Source organism: Balaenoptera physalus, assembly GCF_965194825.1.
Source record: "Balaenoptera physalus genome assembly, chromosome: 1".
NCBI lineage: Eukaryota > Metazoa > Chordata > Mammalia > Artiodactyla > Balaenopteridae > Balaenoptera > Balaenoptera physalus.
The window spans coordinates 46,014,254-46,037,100 of record NC_138882.1 but is presented as its reverse complement, the minus strand read 5'-3'; the positions used below and the strand labels follow the sequence as shown (position 1 = coordinate 46,037,100).

Genomic DNA, 22,847 nt, shown 5'->3' with positions numbered 1-22,847 from the left:
TTCAGTACTTTAACCTTTACTAGTGATAGATTACTGGAAACACACCTCACGATTCATTGGAACACATTAGTGTATCATGACAACTTGATTGGGAAATGTTGCTTTGTTAGGTGTTCAAATGATTGTTGAATCGATTTGGATTTAATATTAATGATCTTAGAATTACTTCCTGGAGAATTTTAAACCAAAAAAAATTTTCCCCCCAAAAGACTCATTAACTTATCTACCTATTTATCTTACCAAAAGGTAAAATTCTTATTCTGGAAGCATACTGGATTGGAGCAACCCTGTTCTTAAATTCTTAGAATTGAGCAGTGAGAAAAAATCATTCTGGGGGGTCTTAATGGTTTTATGTATTCAAGAGTCCTATATTACAAAGAACAGTTTCTAAGGGAACTAAGATATCATTCAGGTATTAAAGAGACCCCTTTTTCTGGAACCTGCAAAGAATGAACTGAATGGAATGGCACATATTACCTTGAGGTGCTCTAATAAGTTACATCTAAAAACTTGGATAGGAAAAGATTAGAGATGTATGTGAATCAGAGCAGCTTAAGTCCTGAAATATTACATATCTTCTCATAGTCGCTTTTAAGATAACTTTGCATTTCATGACTTCAGTGATTCCAAAATCTGAATGGAGTGATAATATTCTCTAGATATTTATAGCAAGCACATTCTTTTATGTTTATTTTATAATAATTTGAAGTAAATACTCCAGTCACAGTGGACTATTAAATCTGCTTTGCCATTAATAATTAAGGCTCTGAAGGCCAAAACTTAACCTAAAAATTTACATTGACCCAGCTCATGTTTACTAATATTACCTTTTTTCCCTCTAGCTGTCCCTACCTACTTCTATTTTTAGCTTATTTCAGTAGAAGTATGCAACAACCCTCCTATAGCAAACCCACCAATTTACTTCAACAACATTAGATTAGAAGCTTTGTAAAAGGTGGGAACCATGGCTCATACTTCTATTCAAGTGCTTTTTACACAATTGACATGTAATAATTTTTAAAAGTTTTGTCATATCAGTAAGTAAAACATTTGTAGGAAATTTAGATTTCTTTGAAAGAAAAATCATTTATTATCCCATTAAGCAGAGATAATTACTATCAACAGTTTAGTGTGAACCAAAGGGTGGCAAACTTTTTGTATAAACAAGTAGTAAATATTTGAGGCACATTTGGACCTTACATTCTCTATCCCAACCACTCAACTCTGCTGTTGTGGCGTGAAAGCAGCTGTAGGCAATAGAAGACAAGAAAATCCGTAGACAATGTTTGTGACTGTGTTCCTATAAAACTTTATTTGCAGAAACAGGCTGGTTGGATTTGGCCTGCAGGCTATAGTTTGCTGACCTCTGTATACACTATCCTTTAAGCCCATATATATGTAATATGTATAATAATGTATATGTAACATATAACATATATATATGTATGTATATGGTGGTTTTTAAAAATGACATCATAAAGAGATTACTAGATATCCTTTCAAATCTTGGAGCCTCTGGGGATTGTCTGTCCTATAGAGCATGGATATTTAATTGTCCCAAAGGGGGAAAATATTGGTTCTTTAGGGGTGGAAAAAAACCCCTTAGCTCTTACAGTATTTGTGGCTCTCCAAAGTTCAACTCTATCCAACAAAATCTTATTTTTTAATATTTAATTTGGGGGAGGAGAGAGTTAGGTAAAAAGTCTCCTTAGGAAGATAACAATGAAAAAAAGTATTGAGCAACATTGTTATATGAATCTTTGTCTTTGATTAGGATATTTTTCAAGTCTGTAGTTTTTTAGATAACTGACAAATTATTGCAAATGCAAATAATTCTTGTCTATAGACTTGCAAATGAGTTTTGTACAGCGGAGAGACCATTCCCACTACTCATCACTAGGAAAAAGCCAGTTTTGTGTCCATTTGTAAATTTATCTCAATGTTCATTCACCCTATATAAATTTGTGGTTCTCTAATTGTTCCTTTGAATTGGTTGAAACACTTGCCTAGTTCCCTCATTTTATAATAATGAGTTAAATAAAAATCTTTGACAAGTGTATATTTTATATCTTATGAGAGTCATGGTTTCACCTTTTCAAAAAGATACAATTAACAATTTCCATTGGTTTGTAACAGTTCTTTTTCACTTGACAGTATATCAAAAATCTTTCCATATCATTACATATTTAAAGATTGTAAATATTCAATTAAATGAGCATGTTTAAAAAATGATCTTTTATTGTTGGAAAACAATGAACTATCACTTTATGAACAAGCATAGATTCCTCTCATAAACATGCAGAATATGGAAAGTCATAAAGTGTGTCAAAAGCCTGTTGCTTAAGTTTTTGGGCATACTGCTTGTTTGCTTTCAGTTCCATGTTGACTTTTTCGAGGACGTGGGCCAGTGGACGTGGAGGCCAAGCTATTTTCATGGCTCTGTTTGTTGACAGAAGGTGGCATGTGTCCCTCCTATGAATCTAAGATCATTCTGGGGAAAGCACTGTGCCCTGGTCCTGTCAGAGGTACACACGAGGTACAGGACACTGAGTATGCTCCGATGCTTTGCTTGGCTCAAAGTACCGAGTCAAGATTCTGGTTTGGCTTGCAATTTATTTCAGGAACATGGAAAGGCCACTGTTTTTCTGGGCTTTATGTTACATTGCCAACTGTGAACCTCTTTACCCTCCTACTGCACAGACCCTAATTTCTAGCTCCCATGTAAATGTTTTATATTCTTTAAAAAGTTTAAAATTTAATCCAAAATTGGAGAAATGGATCTTCTCAGATTTTCATCTATCCTGTTTAACTCTTGTTAAGGTTGCCTCCCTCGGACCCTCCGTCTCGCTCTCTCCCTCAGCTTCTCTCCCTCTTTACAATTGCCAGGTGAGTGGGTAGCAAGTGCCAATTCTCAGAATAATGTTTTTAACTTCCTTTTAGGAAACCAAATAAATAAATGTTTTATACACAGAGGGGAAGGCAAAAGATAAGATAAAGTCAATTTTACGAAGTGGATACTAGTTATACGATCGGAGTAGTGAGACGGAAGTCACCTCATCCAATATCCTATAAAACAAGCCACTGTTATACATCTGCAGCAGGGGTATAGCTAATCTATTAATGTTGTTTTATCATTGCTAGAAAAAATATAAAATGCAGCACTTTCAAGATCAACCAGCACTTTATAAAATGGTGCCAAATTACATCAAGGCAAGAAAGTTGATCTCTGATTTTTAAACTGAGGATCTCTGATTTTAAAACTTCTAAGTTTTGACTTTTGGTAAAATCTATTTAACATTTCAGGATGCAGTCCTTTGATAAATGTCTGCAGTTCCTTTAGTAATCTCTGCCTACAACAGCATCTAAATTAAGGACTTACTTTTTTTACATGATAATGGGTTTTATCTTTATTATATAATTGCATATTGAAAATTCATAACAAAATGGCAATTTCAATTAAAAAATGAGCAAAAGAACTAACCACCCTAAAGTCAAAATGCATATTGCAAGAATATGCAACCTCCCTAACAACACAATTGCCGATTAAAATGCGGGTGTGTGTTTTAACACCTTAACCATTTTTAGGTGTACAGTTCAGTGGCATAAAATACCTTCATATTATTGTGCAACCATCACTATCATCCGTCTCCAGGAGTTTTCATCCTCTCCTCAGCCCCTGGCAATCACCATTCTACTTTCTGTCTCAATAAATTTGACTACTCTAGGTAATTCATAGGAGTGAAATCATACATATTTGTCCTTTTGTGACAGGCATATTTTACTTAGCATTATGGTCTTAAGGTTCATCCGTGTGGTAGTATGTGTCAGAATTTCTCTCCTTTTTAAGACTGAAAACTATTCCATTGTGTGTACTACCTTTTGCTTATTCATTCATCTGTTGATGAACACTTGAGTTACTTCCACCCTTTGGCTATTGTGAATAATACTGCTATAAACATGGGTGTACAAAAACCTATTCAAGTCACTGATTTCAATTATTTTGAATATATACCCAGAAGTGGAATTGCTGGATCATATGGTAATTCTACTTCCAACTTTTTGATGAACTGCTGTGCTGTTTTCTATACTGACTGCACCATTTTACATTCTCACTAAGAGCACAGTGAGTTCCAGTTTCTCTACATCCTTGCCAACACTTGCTATTTTCTATTTTTTGGATAGTAGCTGTCTTAATGGGCGTAAGGTGGTATCTCAATGTGGTTTTAATTTGCATTTCCCTAATGATTAATGATGTAGAGCATCTTCCCATGCACTTATTGGCCATTTGAATCTCTTCTTTCTATTCAAGGCCTTGGCCATTTTTAAATCAGATTGCTTGACTTTCTGTTGTTGAGTTTAAGCACTTGCATTTGTATGTACATGTGGAAGATTAAGTTCAAAGAACTGAATTTTTTTCACACAATAGCCAGATAAATCCTTGGGGTAGTTTAGAGAATTACCCAGTTGTTGATTGGGAGAACTCCCTTGAAGAGATAAAAATAATACATGTTTTTTGTTCAAAGATAAGATTCATTTATTTCCAGTGAGATCACCCATCTATAAAATTCATCTATCATCAAGCAAAACAAGATCAGCCACTTAAAAATATATAGGTTAATTTATAACAAACTTTTATGAATATGACTAGGTGATAGCTGACTGAAATAATTCTGAAACACATCAGGTAAGTATTACCAGATGTCAAATGAAAGGCTAGTCCTTGAGTGGTAAAGAGATGAGACCTCTCAGTAATTTCAGCAAACAGTCTTTCTGAGGATGGTTTGTTAGTGTCCAAGTGAGGAATGCTAAAAGTGCCGGCTTCTCCTTAAGTTGTGGAAAAGAAGTTTGAGGATGGGGTACTAGAAATCTGAGCAGGCTTCACGGTGACCCTAGAGGCCAAACAGTTTGGCTTTAAGCACAGGAGCTTAACTCATTGCTTTAAATCGAAGCTCCTCTCCATCATTCAAAGTCCACTATATTCTGGTCTCACCTTGCTCACCCAACCTAATTTCTCATTTTCTTTCCAACATCTTCTCCCCAAGCAGGCTAGCCTCCTCTTCATCCCAAACACCGTCTTGTGGCAGGTGTTTATCTCAGGGCACGAGGTATGCAAACAATGTGACTGTTTTTCTAACAGCTTGACTTCCATTTCAAGTCATTTTTCTGAAGGGCTATGAAAACTCATTTTCATTAAAATCATAGTTTTCCTCTTTAAAAGTCCCAGGGGCTTAAGGTGAGCCAAGGTATCAATTAGGGAGCCCATATTTCCTTGGAGTCCTTGGACCAGTATTTCTTTATCTCCCTCCCTCCTCTGAGCCCAGAGAATAATTTTCTAGATCTACGGTGGAGACAATTTGCTCTCACTCATTCCAGTTCTTTTCTCCGTGGCCTAGTCCCTTCTCTATTAAGAGCCTGAATTTTTTTTTTTTTTTTTAGCATCTTTATTGGAGTGTAATTGCTCTACAATGGTGCGTTAGTTTCTGCTGTGTAACAGAGTGAATCAGCTATACATATACATATATCCCCATATCTCCTCCCTCTTGTGTCTCCCTCCCACCCTCCCTATCCCACCCCTCTAGGTGGTCACAAAGCATTGAGCTGATCTCCCTGTGCTATGCAGCTGCTTCCCACTAGCTATCTATTTTACATTTGGTAGTGTATATATGTCCATGCCACTCTCTCACTTCGTCCCAGCTTACCCTTCCCCCTCCCCGTGTTCTCAAGTCCATTCTCTATGTCTGCATCTTTATTCCTGCCCTGCCCCTGGGTTCTTCAGAATCATTTTTTTTTTTTAGATTCCATATATATGTGTTAGCATACGGTATTTGTTTTTCTCTTTCTGACTTACTTCACTCTGTATGACAGACTCTAGGTCCATCCATCTCACTACAAATAACTCAATTTTGTTTCTTTTTATGGCTAAGTAATATTCCATTGAATATATGTGCCACATCTTCTTTATCCATTCATCTGTCAATGGACACTTAGGTTGCTTCCATGTCCTGGCTATTGTAAATAGAGAAGAGTCTGAACTTTTGAAAGTCAAAAAACCAGAAGGAAACTCCTTTCTCTTTGTTGCTACATACTTTTCCCAAGGCAAGGCACATAGAGCAGCCCTGCTGACTGTATGGGGGAAAAGGTGAAGAGAGTGGAAGGAATGAAACACTAGGGGGAAAATAGTCAGTTAATATACAAAAATTTATCTCACTCTACTAACTTCAACGCTTTTACATTTGCTCAGGTTGTTCTTGCTTAGAACATTCTTCCTCCTCCTTTATCCCTCTCCTGCTGTACTTTTCCTTCAAGCTTTGGCTTAAGTCTTCCCTCTTCAATGTATTTATTCTCCTTTACTACTGCTCTTATAATTTATATCACATGAATTAATATTGAATGTCTTATAATTGCTGTAGGACTGAAAGAAAAGTCACCTAGTCCAAGCCCTCATTTCAGGCTAGAATTTCTAAGGCATCCAGATGTTTCAATAGTTCTCAGTGTGATTCCCCTGACCAGCAGCATCAAGTGCGAACTTGTTAAAAATGCAAATTCTCAAGTCTCTTTGTAGATCTACTGAATCAAACCCTGAGGTCAGGTCCAGAATCTGTGTTTTAACAAGCCATCCAGAGGATTCTGTTACTTACTCTGGTTTGAGAAGCACTGATTTTACCTATGTTAGCTGGTGGAAGGAGACACTTGTTAGTAGAAGCGATTTCAATATTTGAATGCCTATTGAATGTACTTGAATACCTCTAATGGATGGTATTGATGGGGCACTCATAACTTATAAAGCATCTTTGGAAAACTGACTTACATTGGTCTGAAATCTAAATCTGATGTCTTCTACCCATCGCTCAGATTTAGCTTCCTGGAGTCACAGGGAAGAAATCAAATCTCCCTTCCACGTGACAGTCTTTAAAATATCTCAGTATTACTATCATTTGCCTCTCTCTGCTCCTCTCTTATCCAGTGGCATGACTTTTGAGTCCCTTTACTGTCTTGCTTGCACACAGCTGAACACAATCTTATTTGTTTACAGTTCTCTTTAATGAGCTCTGCACAGAGCTGAACCCTGCTGTTCAAGGTCGGACAAACTAGAGGAGAGTGGTTATCAGTTTCTTGCTTCTAGGAATTATAGTCCCATTAATGTGAGCTAATACGGCCTTAGCTGGTTTTTTGGTGGCCACATTGTTAATTCGTACAAAGCATGTTGTTAACTGAAATTCTTTGCTGTTCTTCACTTCTTCTTTTAGAATTGCTTCCAGACCCCACTTTATGAATCACACAAAAGAAACTCATTTTATAATGGTGGCAAGACTTTTTTTTTTTTAAATCCAAATTGGAATTCTTCCTGTTGCTATCCATCTGAGCCCCTAGGAACATATTCCAAATAGCTTTGGTCGTATATACATATACTCTCACTGAAGGTAGTACTTGGCAGAAATTCCAATAAAGACTTTTTGAAGAGCTTTCCAACAATGGCAATGTCCTTGGGAGGTACAGGTAACACATAATTGGACATATACATTTGTGTGCTTGCTTCTTATGGTGACTTTGCTTCACATATTTATTGCATCAAATATCCACCCTAATATAAGAAACCACAAAAAGAGATTTGACCTCATAAAACAGAACCCAGATGTTTGTAGATCAAAGTAATGATGCTCCTTAAAATGTTAGTAAGTAAAATATATTCAGTAAATAGTGTAAAATGTACTCAAATTGACAAGACTAACAATTCAGCCATTAAGTGAGAAAGGCATGAGCTTATTTATTCAACAAAATGTATAGAGCTCCTTATGTATAATGCGTAGCAAGAACTAATATATATTAGACTCCTGGAATATACCAGTCATTTTATGTGGAATCCCCACATAAATCAGTAGAACTGATTATCCGGTTTTACAGTAGAGAACTGAGACTCTGAGAGGATATGTTGTCCAAGGTCACAAAACAAGTAGCAAAATAGATACTTGAACCCGGGCCTTCAGGCTCCAAATCTTGCTCCCTTTCTACTATATTATATGAGGAATATGAAGAACCAAAAGATATAGTTTCTGTACCCAAGAAGCTCAAGGTACTTCAGAGAAAAATAAGTAAATATGGATTTTTTAATTCTCTGTACAAATCAAAGAAAGCTAAGTTAAAATAAAAAATTAGTTAATTGAATAAAAAATAATTTTAAAATGGCAATGCTTAATTTTGGCAAGAGCTGAGTAAAATCAAAACTTTTCCTACAACTTGGTTAAAATTTATTTTGAAAGAAATTTAGCAATATAGATCAAGAACGATAAAAGTATGTATACCTTCTTTTATACCCTCTATTATTAATCCATTTCTGGGATTTTAGTCTAAGACAGTATTCTAAATGTTGAAAAATGGCACAAAGGTATCACTGGCGGAGTTGGAAAAAGCACTTCTGTGTTTCCCCTTTACCCTCACACTGCTACCATATGCACAGTACTTCACTTCTGACACCAGGTGTGTGGGTTTTCCACACATCAAGTAATTCTCCATGACACCAACTGGATTGCCTAAAATTCCCTTTAATTCTGACACTATCTGCCTGGAGTAAGTGTCCGATCCCACAAGTTAAAGGCTCAGGCCCACAAGACTGCCCCCAACTTCAGATGCCAATCGCAAGTCCCAGGTTGTCATGCATACTTTTCATCAATTAGCTATAAATCAGGGTTTCCACGACCCTCTTCTCTTGGGTTTGATAATTTGCTTAGCATGGCTCACAGAACTCAGGGAAACATGTTTACTGGTTTATTTTAAAGGCTATAATACAGGATATGAGTGAGCAGCCAAATGAAGAGATACATAGGACAGGGTTTGGAAGGGTCCGGAGGCCAGAAGCCTCTGTCCCCATGGTGTTGAGGTGTGCCACCCTCCCAGCATGTAGATGTATTCACCAACCCAGAAGTTCTCTGCACTCCCCACTTTGGGGATTTTTATCAAGGCTTCATCACCTAAATGTGATAGATCATTAACTCTGTCTCCAGCTCCTCTCCATTATCTGGAGAGGGGGTGGGGCTGAAAGTTCCAAGCTTCTAATCATGGCTTGGTCTTTCTGGTGATCAGTCCCCATTCTGAAGCCATCCAGGAACCCACCAAGAGTCATCTCATTAGAACAAAAGACACTCCCGTCACCCAGGAAATTCCAGGCAATTTAGGAGCTTCGTGTCAGGAATCAGGGTCAAAGACCAAATATTGGAACACCAAGATTCTTTTAGTGCTCATGTCACTTAGGAAATTACAAGGGTTTTAGGAGTTCTGTGCCAAAAATTGGGGGCAGGGACGATTATATGTATTTTTTCTATTTTTACATTAGCAGCAGTAATTTTAAAAACAGGAAAAAATAGAAACAACCTATATATCCAATTTATTACCTAAATGTTTGGGTTAAACAGTTTGGTCTGTCTGTGGAATATTATGCAACCATTAAAATAATGGTTATAAAGACTATGTAGCATTATAAAAACATGCCAATAATAAACAAATACACATTTGGGTATACAATATATCAAATACTTATGATTTATGTTATAAGAAAGATATAGCATAAAGATGAAGAAAATACATGAAATACTGATGTATTGCAGTGGAATAGTTTTAAAATGTTCTTTTGTTTCAAATTTTTTATTAACTTTATGATGAAGGGAAAAAAATCTCCAAACTTTCCTGGCATTGTTTGCTGTTGCAAGACATAATACACTCTTTTTTTTTTTTTTTTTAACTTGTGCTTTAGTTCCAGTAGAACTAAGTTTTTGGAAACTAGCTTTGTTTATTAAATTGTAATCAGATATTTCTAGCTCAATCTTCAATAGTTCTAGTAAGGGAAATACAACACATTTGACACTTAAGTGTAACTGTCACAACTTCTCCATTCATTGTGAATCTGTACAATTAAAAATTTGAAGACCTTATGGCTCCTAGGATTAGTGGTTGAGATTGGGGATGCAAGGTCAGTCTCTTGGCTTCCAAGGAAAGTGCTTCCTTTCATTGTGCCCTGAGTGTGTCTACACTGTGGGATGGAGAACAGGATTTAGAGCTTGCTATTGAGATATGAATTCTCTTTGGCTCTGGCAAGGCTGTTGGGACTTCCTTACATATTTTTGAAAGAAATATTTTGAAAGGGGAATGGTTCCTTAGTTCTGCTGGGGCCTCAGCTTGGGACTTGGTGACTCTCTGGCTGTCACAGCAAGGGGGGGAGCTGAGCCAGCACAGATAGCTGGACAAGAGTTGGAGCTCACATCAGATGTAGGCAGGCAGGAGCCCAAGGCCTAGGGAAGGAATAAGTAGGATGTGGGGTTGGTGGGGGATTGTGTACTGGGAATAGTACAGGGAGGAGCTGAGAACAAAGGCAAGGCCAGGGTAGAGTTCCATCCAGAGATGGAGCTGGCTCAAAGCAAGAGTCAGTGCTCATGGGACCAAAGGGCGGACATAGGCTTGAACATTCAGCCTTACCAAAGAAAGCAAAGGCAAGAAACAGGAGCCACAGAAGAAGTTGGGCTGAAGCCTGAAGGAAGTCTGGTGTTGTAAATAGGAGCAAGGAAAGGGTGGAATTCTGGGGGAGACTCTTTCCAACTCCAGCTGCCTGTTATTATGGCTCACACGTTCCAGGTACAGAGAATTCAGTGTCCAGAGTGTCCTGAAGGAACTCGACAGCTTATAACCAAATGCCATGCAGGTTTCTGGATAAGGTGTCCCAACCAGCATCCTCCTTAAGATACCACCACTGCTCCAGTGTCTGTAGCCTGGACTTAAAAGATCATTTGACTGCTGGGAAGCCCTTTCTCTCAAGAACTATGGCTTACTGAGAAAACAGGATCTCTGCCATAACTGCCCAGATAAGCAATACAGAGTTCAAATACTTCTAATGCTATTGGTAAAGCATTTGTCATTTCAAACTATTGGGGATAGATTCTCCAATCTTTACAGGTGATTTTTAATCCTGGAGGATATATGTGCACAGACACACATCTCATTCCTCATTTAGATATTTACAGTATGTATACAGTTGACCCTTGAACAATGAGGTGGTTAGGAGTGCCAACCCTCCATGCAGTGGAAAATTCTGTAGAACTTTTTTTTTTTTTTTTTTACTAACAAGTATTTTATTTGAGTAAAACCATTATAATGGCCATTAAAATGATGTGAAATACAATGATCACTCTGAAAGGAAGTTACAGCATCACTGGATTTACAGAAGAGGAAGCAGCAAAGGTGCACATTTGGAGGTGAACATAACATTGTAAAATCAACCCACATTAAATACCATAAAAGTAAATACAAAATGCAGCATTATTTACATATGATTGAAAAGGAAGGGAACATTGCAGAGTTAAACTTTTGTATAATGCGTGAATTTTGACCTGGTATGTTTAAGTTAGCAAAAAACCTTAGAGTTTGTATAAAATTACTGTGTGCCTTAATCCCACCTACCACTAGATCAAGACATTGAAACTGAGAATGATTCCTTCCTGATTTGACAGCTTTATTCTTGCTATCCCTCTAAAGAGAGACCAAAAAGATTGTGAAGATGATTCACACCTATAGAGTAATTACAAAGTACCACAGTCACATAATAACAAAAGCCAAAGGAAATATACTACAATTGTTTTCCTTTCAACTACTACTATGTACAATACATCACAAGTAAGCATAGTTGTGCCTTTAGGAGCTGATTGTACTACTTCTGTAAAATATTAGGAATGAGCACATCTGAGTATAGGGATACTTGCTTACCTTACAAAGTAAAAGCAAGCATTTTCTATGTAAAATTTTTATTTCTGTGTAAAACAAAGAACTCCTGAAAGTCAAACAAGGAAAAAATTCACAACATTCAAAGCACTATTAAGTCATGAAATAAAGAAGAATCTGAGGTAGAAGTCAAGTGATATAATCCACAACCTTTTTAGGGGGGTATTTATTGATATTTCCAGGAGCCATCATATCTCTCCAGTAAGATCTAATTTTAAAAAAGTCTCAAGTTCCAAAAAATCAATCCACTCTCTACAATCAGATGTAAAACTATGACCAACAGAAAACACAACATAAACTTTTGTCATGTTAACAGAGTAAATGGTTTTACTAAAAGCTGCGGACATCTCTATCAATAGTAGCCATAGGGAGGCCGTTGGTTGTAACCATAATGTCCATATTGATGGGGGTAGTAAGGTTCTTGTCTGTGCTGCGGGTAATTGTTACCCCAGGATCGTCCATGCCACTGATTGGATCGATTGTCACTTGTCCACCCCCGTCTGCTATCCCTACCTCTAAACTGTCTGTTATCTTGCAACCGATTGCCTCTATTTCTTTGGTTCCCACCAGCTCTGCTATTCCATTCCTCAACAATTGGAGGGGACTCAGGAGGGCGTTTCAGGTATTCCTGGTACTCTTTGTCATCTTCTGTGAATCTTATGGCAAACATCTCTTCAAAATTTGGAACAGCTTCAGAAGTGTCAGTCCTTCTGAAATTCCCAGGGATTTGAGGCAGCTGTACTGTTTAATGTTTAGATTGTTTAGATCTCCGGCCCAGAGCACTGTCACAGGATCTCCAGACCCCTTCAGCTCTCCAAGGTAACAGGGCCACTTTCATGTATAACTTTAATGTCAGCCCTCTGTATCTGCGGTCAACATCTGCAGATTCAACCAACCAGGGATCATGTAGTACTGTGGTACATATTTATTGAAAATATAAATGGACCTGTGTGGTTCAAACCCATGCTGTTCAAGGGTAAACTGTTTGTATAAATATATTTATATATCTATATCTACATATATATGTATACACACATACATTTATAATGCCTATCTTCTTTTTTGGTTTGAAAAAGTATTTTACTTTTTATTGAAATATATTTGACAGATAACATTGTGCAAATTTAAGGTGTACAAGATGTTGATACGATACATTTGTATATTCTTATATGATTGCCACTGTAGAGATAGTTAGCACCTCTATCATGTCACATAATTATCATTTTTTTTGTGGTGGGAATAATTAAGATCTAGTCTCTTAGTGAGTTTGCTGATTATAATACAATAATGTCTACATTCACTGTACTCTGCATTAGATCTCTATGACTTATTTGTCTACTAGTTGCAAGTTTGTCCCTTTGATCAACATCTCTTCTATTCCCGCCACACCCCAGCCCCTGGCAATCACCATTCTACTCTCTTTTTCTATAAGTTCAGCTTTTCTACATTGCACATATCAGTGATATTGTACAGTTTTTATCTTTCTCTGACTTTTCTCACTTAGCATAATGTCCTCAGGTTCCATTCATGTTGTTGCAAATGGTAGGATCTCCTTCTTTCTCATGGCTGAATTTTCTGCCTATCTATCTATCTCGAATCTTCTTTAACCACTTGCCTACCTTTTTCTCTTAAAATTTTCTTATAAAATATGGCGCCTCTGGATTAAGTTCACCTTGACAATTTTTGTACTCTATACGTGTCTTACAGCTTGTCACTGGATTTAACATAGACTAGAACATGGCATGTCTCATGGAAAGTTTTCATAGGCTCTGCCGTTCTGTGGTCTCAGCCAATACTGTACTGAATTGTTGGTGGGAGCACAAAGCAAGGTGTCTAACGATCCAGGCGACCAAACAGCTCATAGACAGTGGCAAGTGTGGCCCATTACATGTGACTTTCTGCTCTAAGTCCTCTCTGCCACTAAGAAGTTATTGAGCTTCAGAGTCACTGGCTGAGTCTTGACAAAGGCTCTCCTTGACCAAACCTTAGTTAGGCTCCTTTAAACCCTTTAGGCCTTGACCTTGGTGTCTGTCCTTGTTGGGCCAGCATCACCCAGTCACAGCAAGAATCTTGCTAAGTTGGTTTAAAGAGAGCCCCCTACCCTTGATATCTGGTCATCCTCAATATAGAAAATTCCACATTCCCCAGCTTCCCCCAGGTGATATATGATCACCTTGGCTTGCCTTCAGCAAGAGTTCTATCAAGTCACTTTAGGCAGAAATCCCCCTCACCCTTGTAGATAATGTAAGTAATCCTTTCCGTAATTTTCCACCCCCTGACCTCCACCCTTGACTAGAAATCCCCACTTGTGCATGCTGTTTTGGAATTGAGCCCAGTTCTATACTGAGATCTCTTTCCCCCCATTGTAACTGTTTCTGAATAAAATATAGTTTTACCACTACAGCTACCATCTAGCTGTGACTTTAACAGTCTTAGGTTTAAAAATTTCTGCCACAGTTGCCTTTTAAGCCCTTTGGCTTACATTTTGTTTGTGCAGAATTCTGTAAATTAAGATGATATAGGCATGACTTACAGAATCCCATAGACCTGTTTTGAATCCCAGCCCTTTCATCTGCTAGCTGAGTGACATTTTGCAGAATACTTTATCTGCTGCACCTCAATTTTCTTATTTGAAAAGTGGGCATAACCATACTGATCTAATAAGATTATGAGGAATAAATGAAGTAACATTTGCAAAAATGCTTAGGACAGAATAGTAACAAAATAAATGATATTATTATCATTTTGGTGGGATTGCCCAATGAGAAGAAACATTGGAATGTTTTATAGCAAGAATAACTGCTACTTAAAAGTGTTTTTTTTCATATTCTTTTCCATTATGGTTTATTATAGGATATTAAATATAGTTCCTTGTGCTATACAATATAGTTTATCCATTCTATATATAATATTTTGCATCTGGTAGTCCCCAAAAGAGTGCGTTTCTGGTTTTGGAAATATCAGGTCAGCTTGGACCAGACCTTTTTTTTCTGGAAAGAACCACTTAATGGCTTTTCTCAGAATTGCGGATATTCAGTAACAAGCTTACCTGTTTACGTAGCAATATGAAAATGCTTACATTATAATCAACAAAAAGAATATGCAATTGAGTATACAGTAGAACCAAATACTTATGATTCATGTTATAGGAAAGATATAGTATAAAGATGAAGCAAATATATGAAATGCAGATGTATTACAGTGGTGGAATAGGATTTTATTTGGTCAGACAATGGCAACCCCTCTCTATGTTCTTGGTAGATAGGGATTGCTGGTTGGTGTGTGTGGGATGGGAAGAGGGAAGGCATATTTACACGGGGTGCAAAGAAACTTTTAGAAATCAAAGGGATTGAGATCCTCATCTCTTCCCTTTTGAAGTTCAATATTGTTAGAACATCTCTGACCTCATGGACCAAGGTGCTTCCAGTTGAAATCATTGACCAGGAAAGGAGACCAGGTTTCTTCCACCCAGGAAGGAAGTCGCTGTGAAGAAGGGGAGGGTTTAGGCTTGTGACACATGTCTCAAATAAGGTCCTAGATGGTGATGGGGAAGACTGGGTTGGTGTTGCTCATCTAACGCTCAGAAAAACTCTACAAGGCGGGACCTGGTGTTTATCCCTGTTTTTCATTACAAAACTTAGAGAGGTTAAGAAATTTGCCCAAAGTAAGAGTGCCAGGAGATAACTAAGAGCTGAGACTTGAACTTGTCTGTCTCTAGGGTCCTTGCATCTCACCACTACACTCTATGTCCTATCTGAGACCTTTATATGGTTTTTCTCCTCCTCAGGTGACAAAATAAAGAAATGCTAGTTGGGGTTGAGGATTAAGACAAATACTCCAGTGAGAAAGGTACTGGTAATTAGAGAAAGAGAACCCAAAAGGGCTTTGTGGTTTCCTGGCCTCCTGCAAGAGGGTAATGATTATGTGATGTAATCCACATTCTTGCCTGACTTCTGGAAATAAAAAAAACAAGAATTTTCAAGATGATTGCCTAAGATTAAAGGTCATTCTGTGGCCATGTTTAGTTGTTGATTTTTTTCCTATGAAAACTTGATCTTTCCGGACCTTAATGATCTCATCAGTAAAATAAGAGGGTTGTACTAACTCATTGTTTAAGGTACTTTTCATGCTTTAATGTTCGTGAGTGCCCGAATTTATAAGCTTTTTCTGGTATTTAACCTTTGGCCTTAGCCTCTTTAGCACTATGATCAAAACTGATAGACTCAAAGTTTATGTGACAGGTAAGGAAGCCAGGACAAAGGACTTAAGGAAGGTTATGAAGCAGGGAGTCTGGCAGCAAAAGGTTTCACAGCTATTTATTAAATGGAGTTGAAAGGAAAGAATTCAGGATCTCAGAAACCAGTGGATAAAGCCGAAAAGGTTGAAGTTCAGGAAAGGCTTTCAGAGGGATTACATAGAGAAATGGATAAGATTTTGTTATGCCTTAGATGTTAGCAGGCTGCAATTAGATTGGCCAGTGTGAGTTAGAGGAAAGGATTAGCCATCACAGGGGTGTGAGTGAGTAACAGATTGCTGTGCAGCTCCCCTATCTCACAGCTCCAGCCCCAATCTCTTGGAAGATGGCGTAGCTGCTGACACCATCACCAATAACTCTACTCGCAACTACACAAAGCTTTCTTAGTCTTAGTTCAGGTGAACCAAAGAATAGATACCAACTGAGTAAAAGAAATGTTAAAAAAAAAGTCACGAAAACACAGTTGGGAGCAGTTTTACTCTGATCTGTTTGAGAGAGTAACCACTTTCTTGTCCTCCTCTTCCTTCCTTCTTTCTTCTCATCTTCCTTCTTTTTGCTCATCTGTCCACTTCTTTCTCCTTCCTTTCTCTGAAGTTCCTTTCCCTCACCTCTTCATTCTTTCTTCCCCCACTCCCAGCACTTACAACACCATGTTTAAAAGTCCATGCTGGGCATTGTGGCCAACACAAGATAAAGGAGACATAGTTCCATTTTCTCACATTGCTCTCAAGCAACAAGAGAGACAGACACAGACAAAGAATGCAGTAAACCAAATTTGTAAAAATCATCTCTCGGGTTTCTTTTCCTCACCTCCACCTTGTCTGTACAGACCCATTCCAAATCTGCTAAAGTTCTCTCCTCCTCCTCCTCTTCCCCTCCCCATCCTCCTCCCTTCTAAAGCTTGCTCTAAGGATTAGATGACTAATGGCTAATGATTTTCCCTAAGCTAGGAGAAAAAAATCTCCTAAGATTCACTGTGTCATACCAAGCAAATTCCAGACATATGACCAGTCACTAGCTGGGGCTTCCTTCTCTTTTTATTAAAACAGATACACAGAGTGTTTTAAAAAATAAGTTTCAGCATTTGGTCCTTTTATTGAGTAATGATAGTATTTCCAGGACTTTACTGAATGCTTACCATGTGCTAGGTACTTAACGTTATTTCTAATCCTTGTATTATCACTCCGCTGCTAACATCAATTCATAGATTGATAACTCAGAGAGGTTAAGTGACTAGTCTGATGTAAAACAGCCAGAAGTGGAATTAGAACATAAATCTAACTCAAAAACCCAAGCTCTTTTCACTACCTCTGTGCTTTAATGACAAAGGGGGTTGCATACAATCTTTTTACTCCTCTTCCGAAGAATTCTATTTTCAAGTACTGTTTTTCATTTATTTTGTTTTTGTCTTATTTCTTAAACTTACTCATGAGGTAAGGCATGTGTTAAACTTAGGCTAGTAGCTTTGAAATACAATTGGATTCCTTCTAGGTTATACGAGTATCTGATCTGTTTTTGTTATCAATTGGAAACTCCACTATGATATTCAATTAAAATTTTTAATAGTTAGAAAAAGTACCAGAGTGGCATAATTTTTTAAAGTTAAGACTTTAAAAGTCTTATTTCTCCAAAGAAGATATACAGATTGCCAACAAACACATGAAAGGATGCTCAACATCATTAGTAATTAGAGAAATGCAAATCAAAACTACATTGAGGTATCACCTCACACTGGTCAGAATGGCCATCATCAAAAAATCTACAAACAGTAAGTGCTGGAGAGGGTGTGGAGAAAAGGAAACCCTCTTGCACTGTTGGTGGGAATGTAAATTGATACAGCCACTATGGAGAACAGTATGGAGGCTCCTCAAAAAATTAAAAATAGAACTACCATATGACCCAGCAATCCCACTACTGGGCATATACCCTGAGAAAACCATAATTCAAAAAGAGTCATGTACCACAATGTTCATTGCAGCACTATTTACAATAGCCAGGACATTGAAGCAACATAAGTGTCCACTGACAGGTGAATGGATAAAGAAGATGTGGTACATATATACAATGGAATATTATTCAGCCATGAAAAGAAATGAAATTGAGTTATTTGTAGCGAGGTGGATGGACCTAGAGACTGTCATACAGAGTGAAGTAAGTCAGAAAGAGAAAAACAAATACCGTATGCTAACACATACATATGGAATCTAAAAAAAATGGTTCTGAAGAACCTAGGGGCAGGACAGGAATAAAGACACAGACATAGAGAATGGACTTGAGGACAAGGGGAGGGGGAAGGGTAAACTGGGACGACGTGAGAGCATGGCATGGACATATATACACTACCACATGTAAAATAGATAGCTAGTGGGAAGCAACCACATAGCACAGGGAGATCAGCTCGGTGCTTTGTGACCATCTAGAGGAGTGGGATAGGGAGGGTGGGAGGGAGATGCAAGAGGGAGGAGATATGGGGATGTATGTATATGTATAGCTGATTCACTTTGTTATACAGCAGAAACTAACACACCATTGTAAAGCAATTATACTCAATAAAGATGTTAAAAAAAAAGACTTTAAAAGTCTTAAATTTAATGCTTATTTATAAAAACACATGTAGTTTTATACATTAATGTTCATTGTGCAAAATACATGTGGACTTACAGGCATTAACAAGAGCCGAAGGAAATCGTAAGTCTTCTTACCGCTTGGTGTCATATACAACTTTAATGTATATTCACTTGATTTATAGAAGTTGCCAGAAAAAAAATCTCACTTTGATATTGTCCAGCTTAAAAATAACATTATGAATTTTATAACCAATTTAGTTCAAAAGACTGTAAGAGATACCTAATGGATTATTAATTTTTTGTATCTTGGCATTGATTATATCATTCCTGCTGCATTAACATTAATTTTCATTAAGAATATTTTGCCAGTATGCTTCTGTTACAACATAATAATCAATAGGGGAAAATGTAGCATTGATCTGAGATCAGTTGTAATAGATTGTGACATTAATTTGTGCTCATCCTATCATGAATTTGTATCAAATTGAACTGATGCTGGTCATGTCCATATTACAATAGAATTTCATGCCATGTCTATATGGTACCTAGATATTAGAGGCAGTGTTTAAACAGCCATTCCTTTAACCCCTCTGGGTGTCAATGCTTTCATCTGTAGGTACAGATTATATTGCATCAAAAGAGTGAATGGCACATTGCTAACATTTGGTGTGGGTTTACTATTATAACCTATGAACCCTATTTTAGGAGTGAGAATGCTATTAGTAATGTCGCCTGTAACAACTGTGCTTGAAGCTAAACCCACCAGTAGTCAGAGATATTAAACTCGTTTAAATGTGGACCTAATACAGCTTACAATCCATGAGAGAGGTTTGGAGAGGACTTTGACCATGTTTGAGGGGTGGGATCTTCTAACAGGGGAGAGCAGGGAACAACATTCTGATGTCAGTCATCAGTTAAGCTCTTAATTTTCCAGGTTTTCCAAACTGTGCATCCAGGGCATGCTCCGGGAGAAACTTCAGTGCTCCATCCAAATAAGCTTTAAAAATATTGCATAACCTACTCTCATCTTGGAGATTCACAGTATTCATTTACATAGCAAAGGCTTAGAGGTACGCAAAAAAGAATCCTGTTTTTACTTAATTCCACCTCGCTTTTCTCAAACTTATTTGTTAATGGGACCCTTTAAAAATATACCACCTTTAAATAGTCTGTATAATTAGTCCTCCATGGAACACATCTAGAGAAATGCTGATTCACAGAAAACTCAAAACTCAGCACTTTTCCCTTTTTAAAATTTAAGAGTTTAAGGGACTTCCCTGGTGGCGCAGTGGTTAAGAATCCACCTGCCAGTGCAGGGGACACCGGTTCGAGCCCTGGTCCAGGAAGATCTCACATGCTGTGGAGCACCTAATCCCATGCATTACAACTACTGAGCCTGCATTTTAGAGCCTGCGAGCCACAACTACTGAGCCCACATGCCACAACTATGGAAGCCCATGTGCCTAGAGCCTGTGCTTTGCAACAAGAGAAGCCACCACAATGAGAAGCCTGAGCACCACAACAAAGAGTAGCCCCCGCTCGCTGCAAATAGAGAAAGACTGCGCATAGCAACGAAGACCCAACGCAGCCAAAAAAAAAAAAAAATTAATTAATTAATTAATTTTAAAAATAAATAAAATTCATGCGTTTAAGACAAATTGTGCTGACAAATAGCTTCTCCAATTTACCTTTTCATACATATTTAGTTGTAACAAAAACGTAACCATGTAGTAGGTAGTGAATTCATAAAACCCAGGTGAGGAGATCAGAAGCCATGTATCTATACATGCCAGATGTGTCTCTATTTAATACTTTTTTTTTTTTTTTTGGTGACTTCCTTCCTCCCTCCCTCCATCCCTTCCTTCTGTCTTCCCTCCCTCCCTCCTTCCCTCTTTCTTTCTTTCCTTCCTTCCTTCCTTTCTTCTCTCTCTCTTTCTTTCTTTTCTTTCAGTTTTATTGAGATATAATTGACATACAGCCCTGTATATGTTTAAGGTGTACAGCGTAATGATTTGACTTACATACATCATGAAATGATTATCACAGTAAGTTTAGTGAACATCTATCATCTCATATAAATACAAAATTAAAGAAATAGAAAAAAATGTTTTCCTTATGATGAGAACTCTTAGGATTTACTGTCTTAACAACTTTCAAATGTAACATACAGCAGTGTTCATTGTATTTATTATGTTGTACATCACATCCCTAGTACTTATTTATCGTATAACTGGGAGTTTGTACCTTTCATGCAGTTCCCCCTCTCCTGACCACCTGCCTCTGGTAACCACAAATCTGATCTCTTTTTCTCTGAGTTTGCTTGTTTGTTTTGAAGTATACTTGACCTACAATGCTATCTTAGTTCCTGTTATACAACATAGTGATTCAATATTTCTATACATTACAAAATGATCACTGTGATCATTCTAGTTACCATCTGTCACCATACAATGTTTTTTCATTATTGACTATATTCCCCATGCTGTACATTTCATCCCTGTGGGTCATGTATTTTAAAACTGGAAGTTTGTACCTCAATCTCTGTCACCTATTTCTTCCCTCCCCTGACTCCCTTCTCCTCTGGTAACCATCTGTTGTTTTTCTGTTTCGTTTTGTTTTTTTCCTGTAGCTATAATGCTGTTTCTGTTGTGTTGTTTATTCACTTGTTTTTTAGATTCCACATATAAGTGAAATCATACAGTATTTGTCTTTCTCTGTCTGACTTATTTCATTTAATATGATACCCTCTGGGTCTAGCCATGTTGTCACAAATGGCAAGATTTCATTATTTTTTATGGTTGAGTAATATTCCATTCTATATATATACCACATATTCTTTATCCATTCATCTATCAGTGGGGGCAATTAGGTTGCTTCCATATCTTGGCTATTGTAAATAATGCTGCAATGAATTGGGGTGCATATACCTTTTTCAACTAGTGTTTTTGTCTCTTTTCAGATAAATACCCAGGAGTAGAATTGCTGGATCATATGGTAGTTCTATTTTAACTTTTTGAGGCATATCCATACTATTTTCCATAGATGCTGCACCAATTTACATTCCCACCAACAGTGAACAAGGATTCCCTTTTCTCCACATCCTTGCCATCACTTGCTACTTGCTGTCTTTTTATTAATAGCCATTCTGACAGGTGTGAGGTGATAGCTCATTGTGGTTTTGATTTTCATTTCCCTGATGATTAGTGATGTTGAACATCTTTTCATATGCCTGTTGGCCAGCTATATGTTTTCCTTGAAAAAATGTCTATTCACATCCTCTGCCCATTTTTAATTGGGTTGGTATTTTGTTGTTGTTCTTTTTGTTTGTTTGTTTTGTTTTGTTTTTTGTTGATGTTGAGTTGTATGAATTCTTTCTGTATTTTGGATATTAACCCCTTATTGAACATATTGTTTGCAAATATCTTCTCTCATTCAGTAGACAGCCTTTTTGTTTCTTTGAGAGTTTCCTTTGCTGTGCAAAGCTTTTAGTTTGACGTAGTTCCATTTGTTTATTTTTGCTTTGTTTCCCTTGCCTGAAGAGACAGATCCAAAAAAATATTACTAAGACTGATGTCAAAGACCTTACTGCCTATGTTTTCTTCTAACAGTTTTATGGTTTCAGGTCTTAAATTCAAAATGGATTAAAGACTTAAATGTATTTTTGTGCATGGTGTGAGAGAACAGTCCATTTGATTCTTTTGCATGTAGTTGTCTGGTTTTCCCAACACCATTTAGTGAAGAGGCTGTTTTTTTCCCATTGTATATTCTTGTCTCCTTTTTCATAGATTAATTGCCCATATAAGTTTGGGTTTATTTCTGGGCTCTCTAATCTGTTCTGTTGATCTATGTATCTGTTTTTGTGCCAATACCATGCTGTTTTGATACTGTACCTTTGTAGTATCGTTTGAAATCACGGAATGTGATACCTCCATTTTTGTTCTTCTTTCTCAAGATTGTTTTGGCTATTCATGTTTTTTTGTGGTTCCATACACATTTTAGAATTATTTGTTCTAGTTCTGTGAAAAATGCTGTTAGTATTTTGGTAGGGATTGCTTTGAATTTGTAGATTGCCTTGGGTAGTATGGTCATTTTCACAATATTAATTCTTCCAATCCATGAACATGGTATATATTTCCATCTCTTTGTGTCATCTTCAATTTCTTTCATCAGTGTCTAAGAGTTTTCTGAGTACAGATATTTACCTCCTTAGTTAGATTTATTTCTATGTATTTTATTCTTTTCGATGTGATGGTAAATAGGATTGT

At 37.2% G+C, this 22,847-nt stretch overlaps 1 long non-coding RNA gene and 1 pseudogene across 2 annotated transcripts in view; both read right to left on the bottom strand.

The window, feature by feature from the left end:
* Positions 1–22,098, bottom strand: part of LOC309666534 — a 35,585-nt gene extending 13,487 nt beyond the window's left edge. Inside the window, exon 1 of the long non-coding RNA XR_014267147.1 lies at positions 21,510–22,098. This is a non-coding gene — a long non-coding RNA (uncharacterized lncRNA). The remainder of the gene's footprint in view (positions 1–21,509) is intronic.
* LOC309638431 (RNA guanine-N7 methyltransferase-activating subunit-like protein pseudogene) lies at positions 4,613–16,850 on the bottom strand (annotated as a pseudogene). The gene is made up of 2 exons: positions 16,826–16,850; positions 4,613–12,501 (listed from the first exon to the last, which is right to left on the bottom strand). The product of its transcript is annotated as an RNA guanine-N7 methyltransferase-activating subunit-like protein pseudogene (transcript).
* Positions 22,099–22,847: the final 749 nt, after the last annotated feature.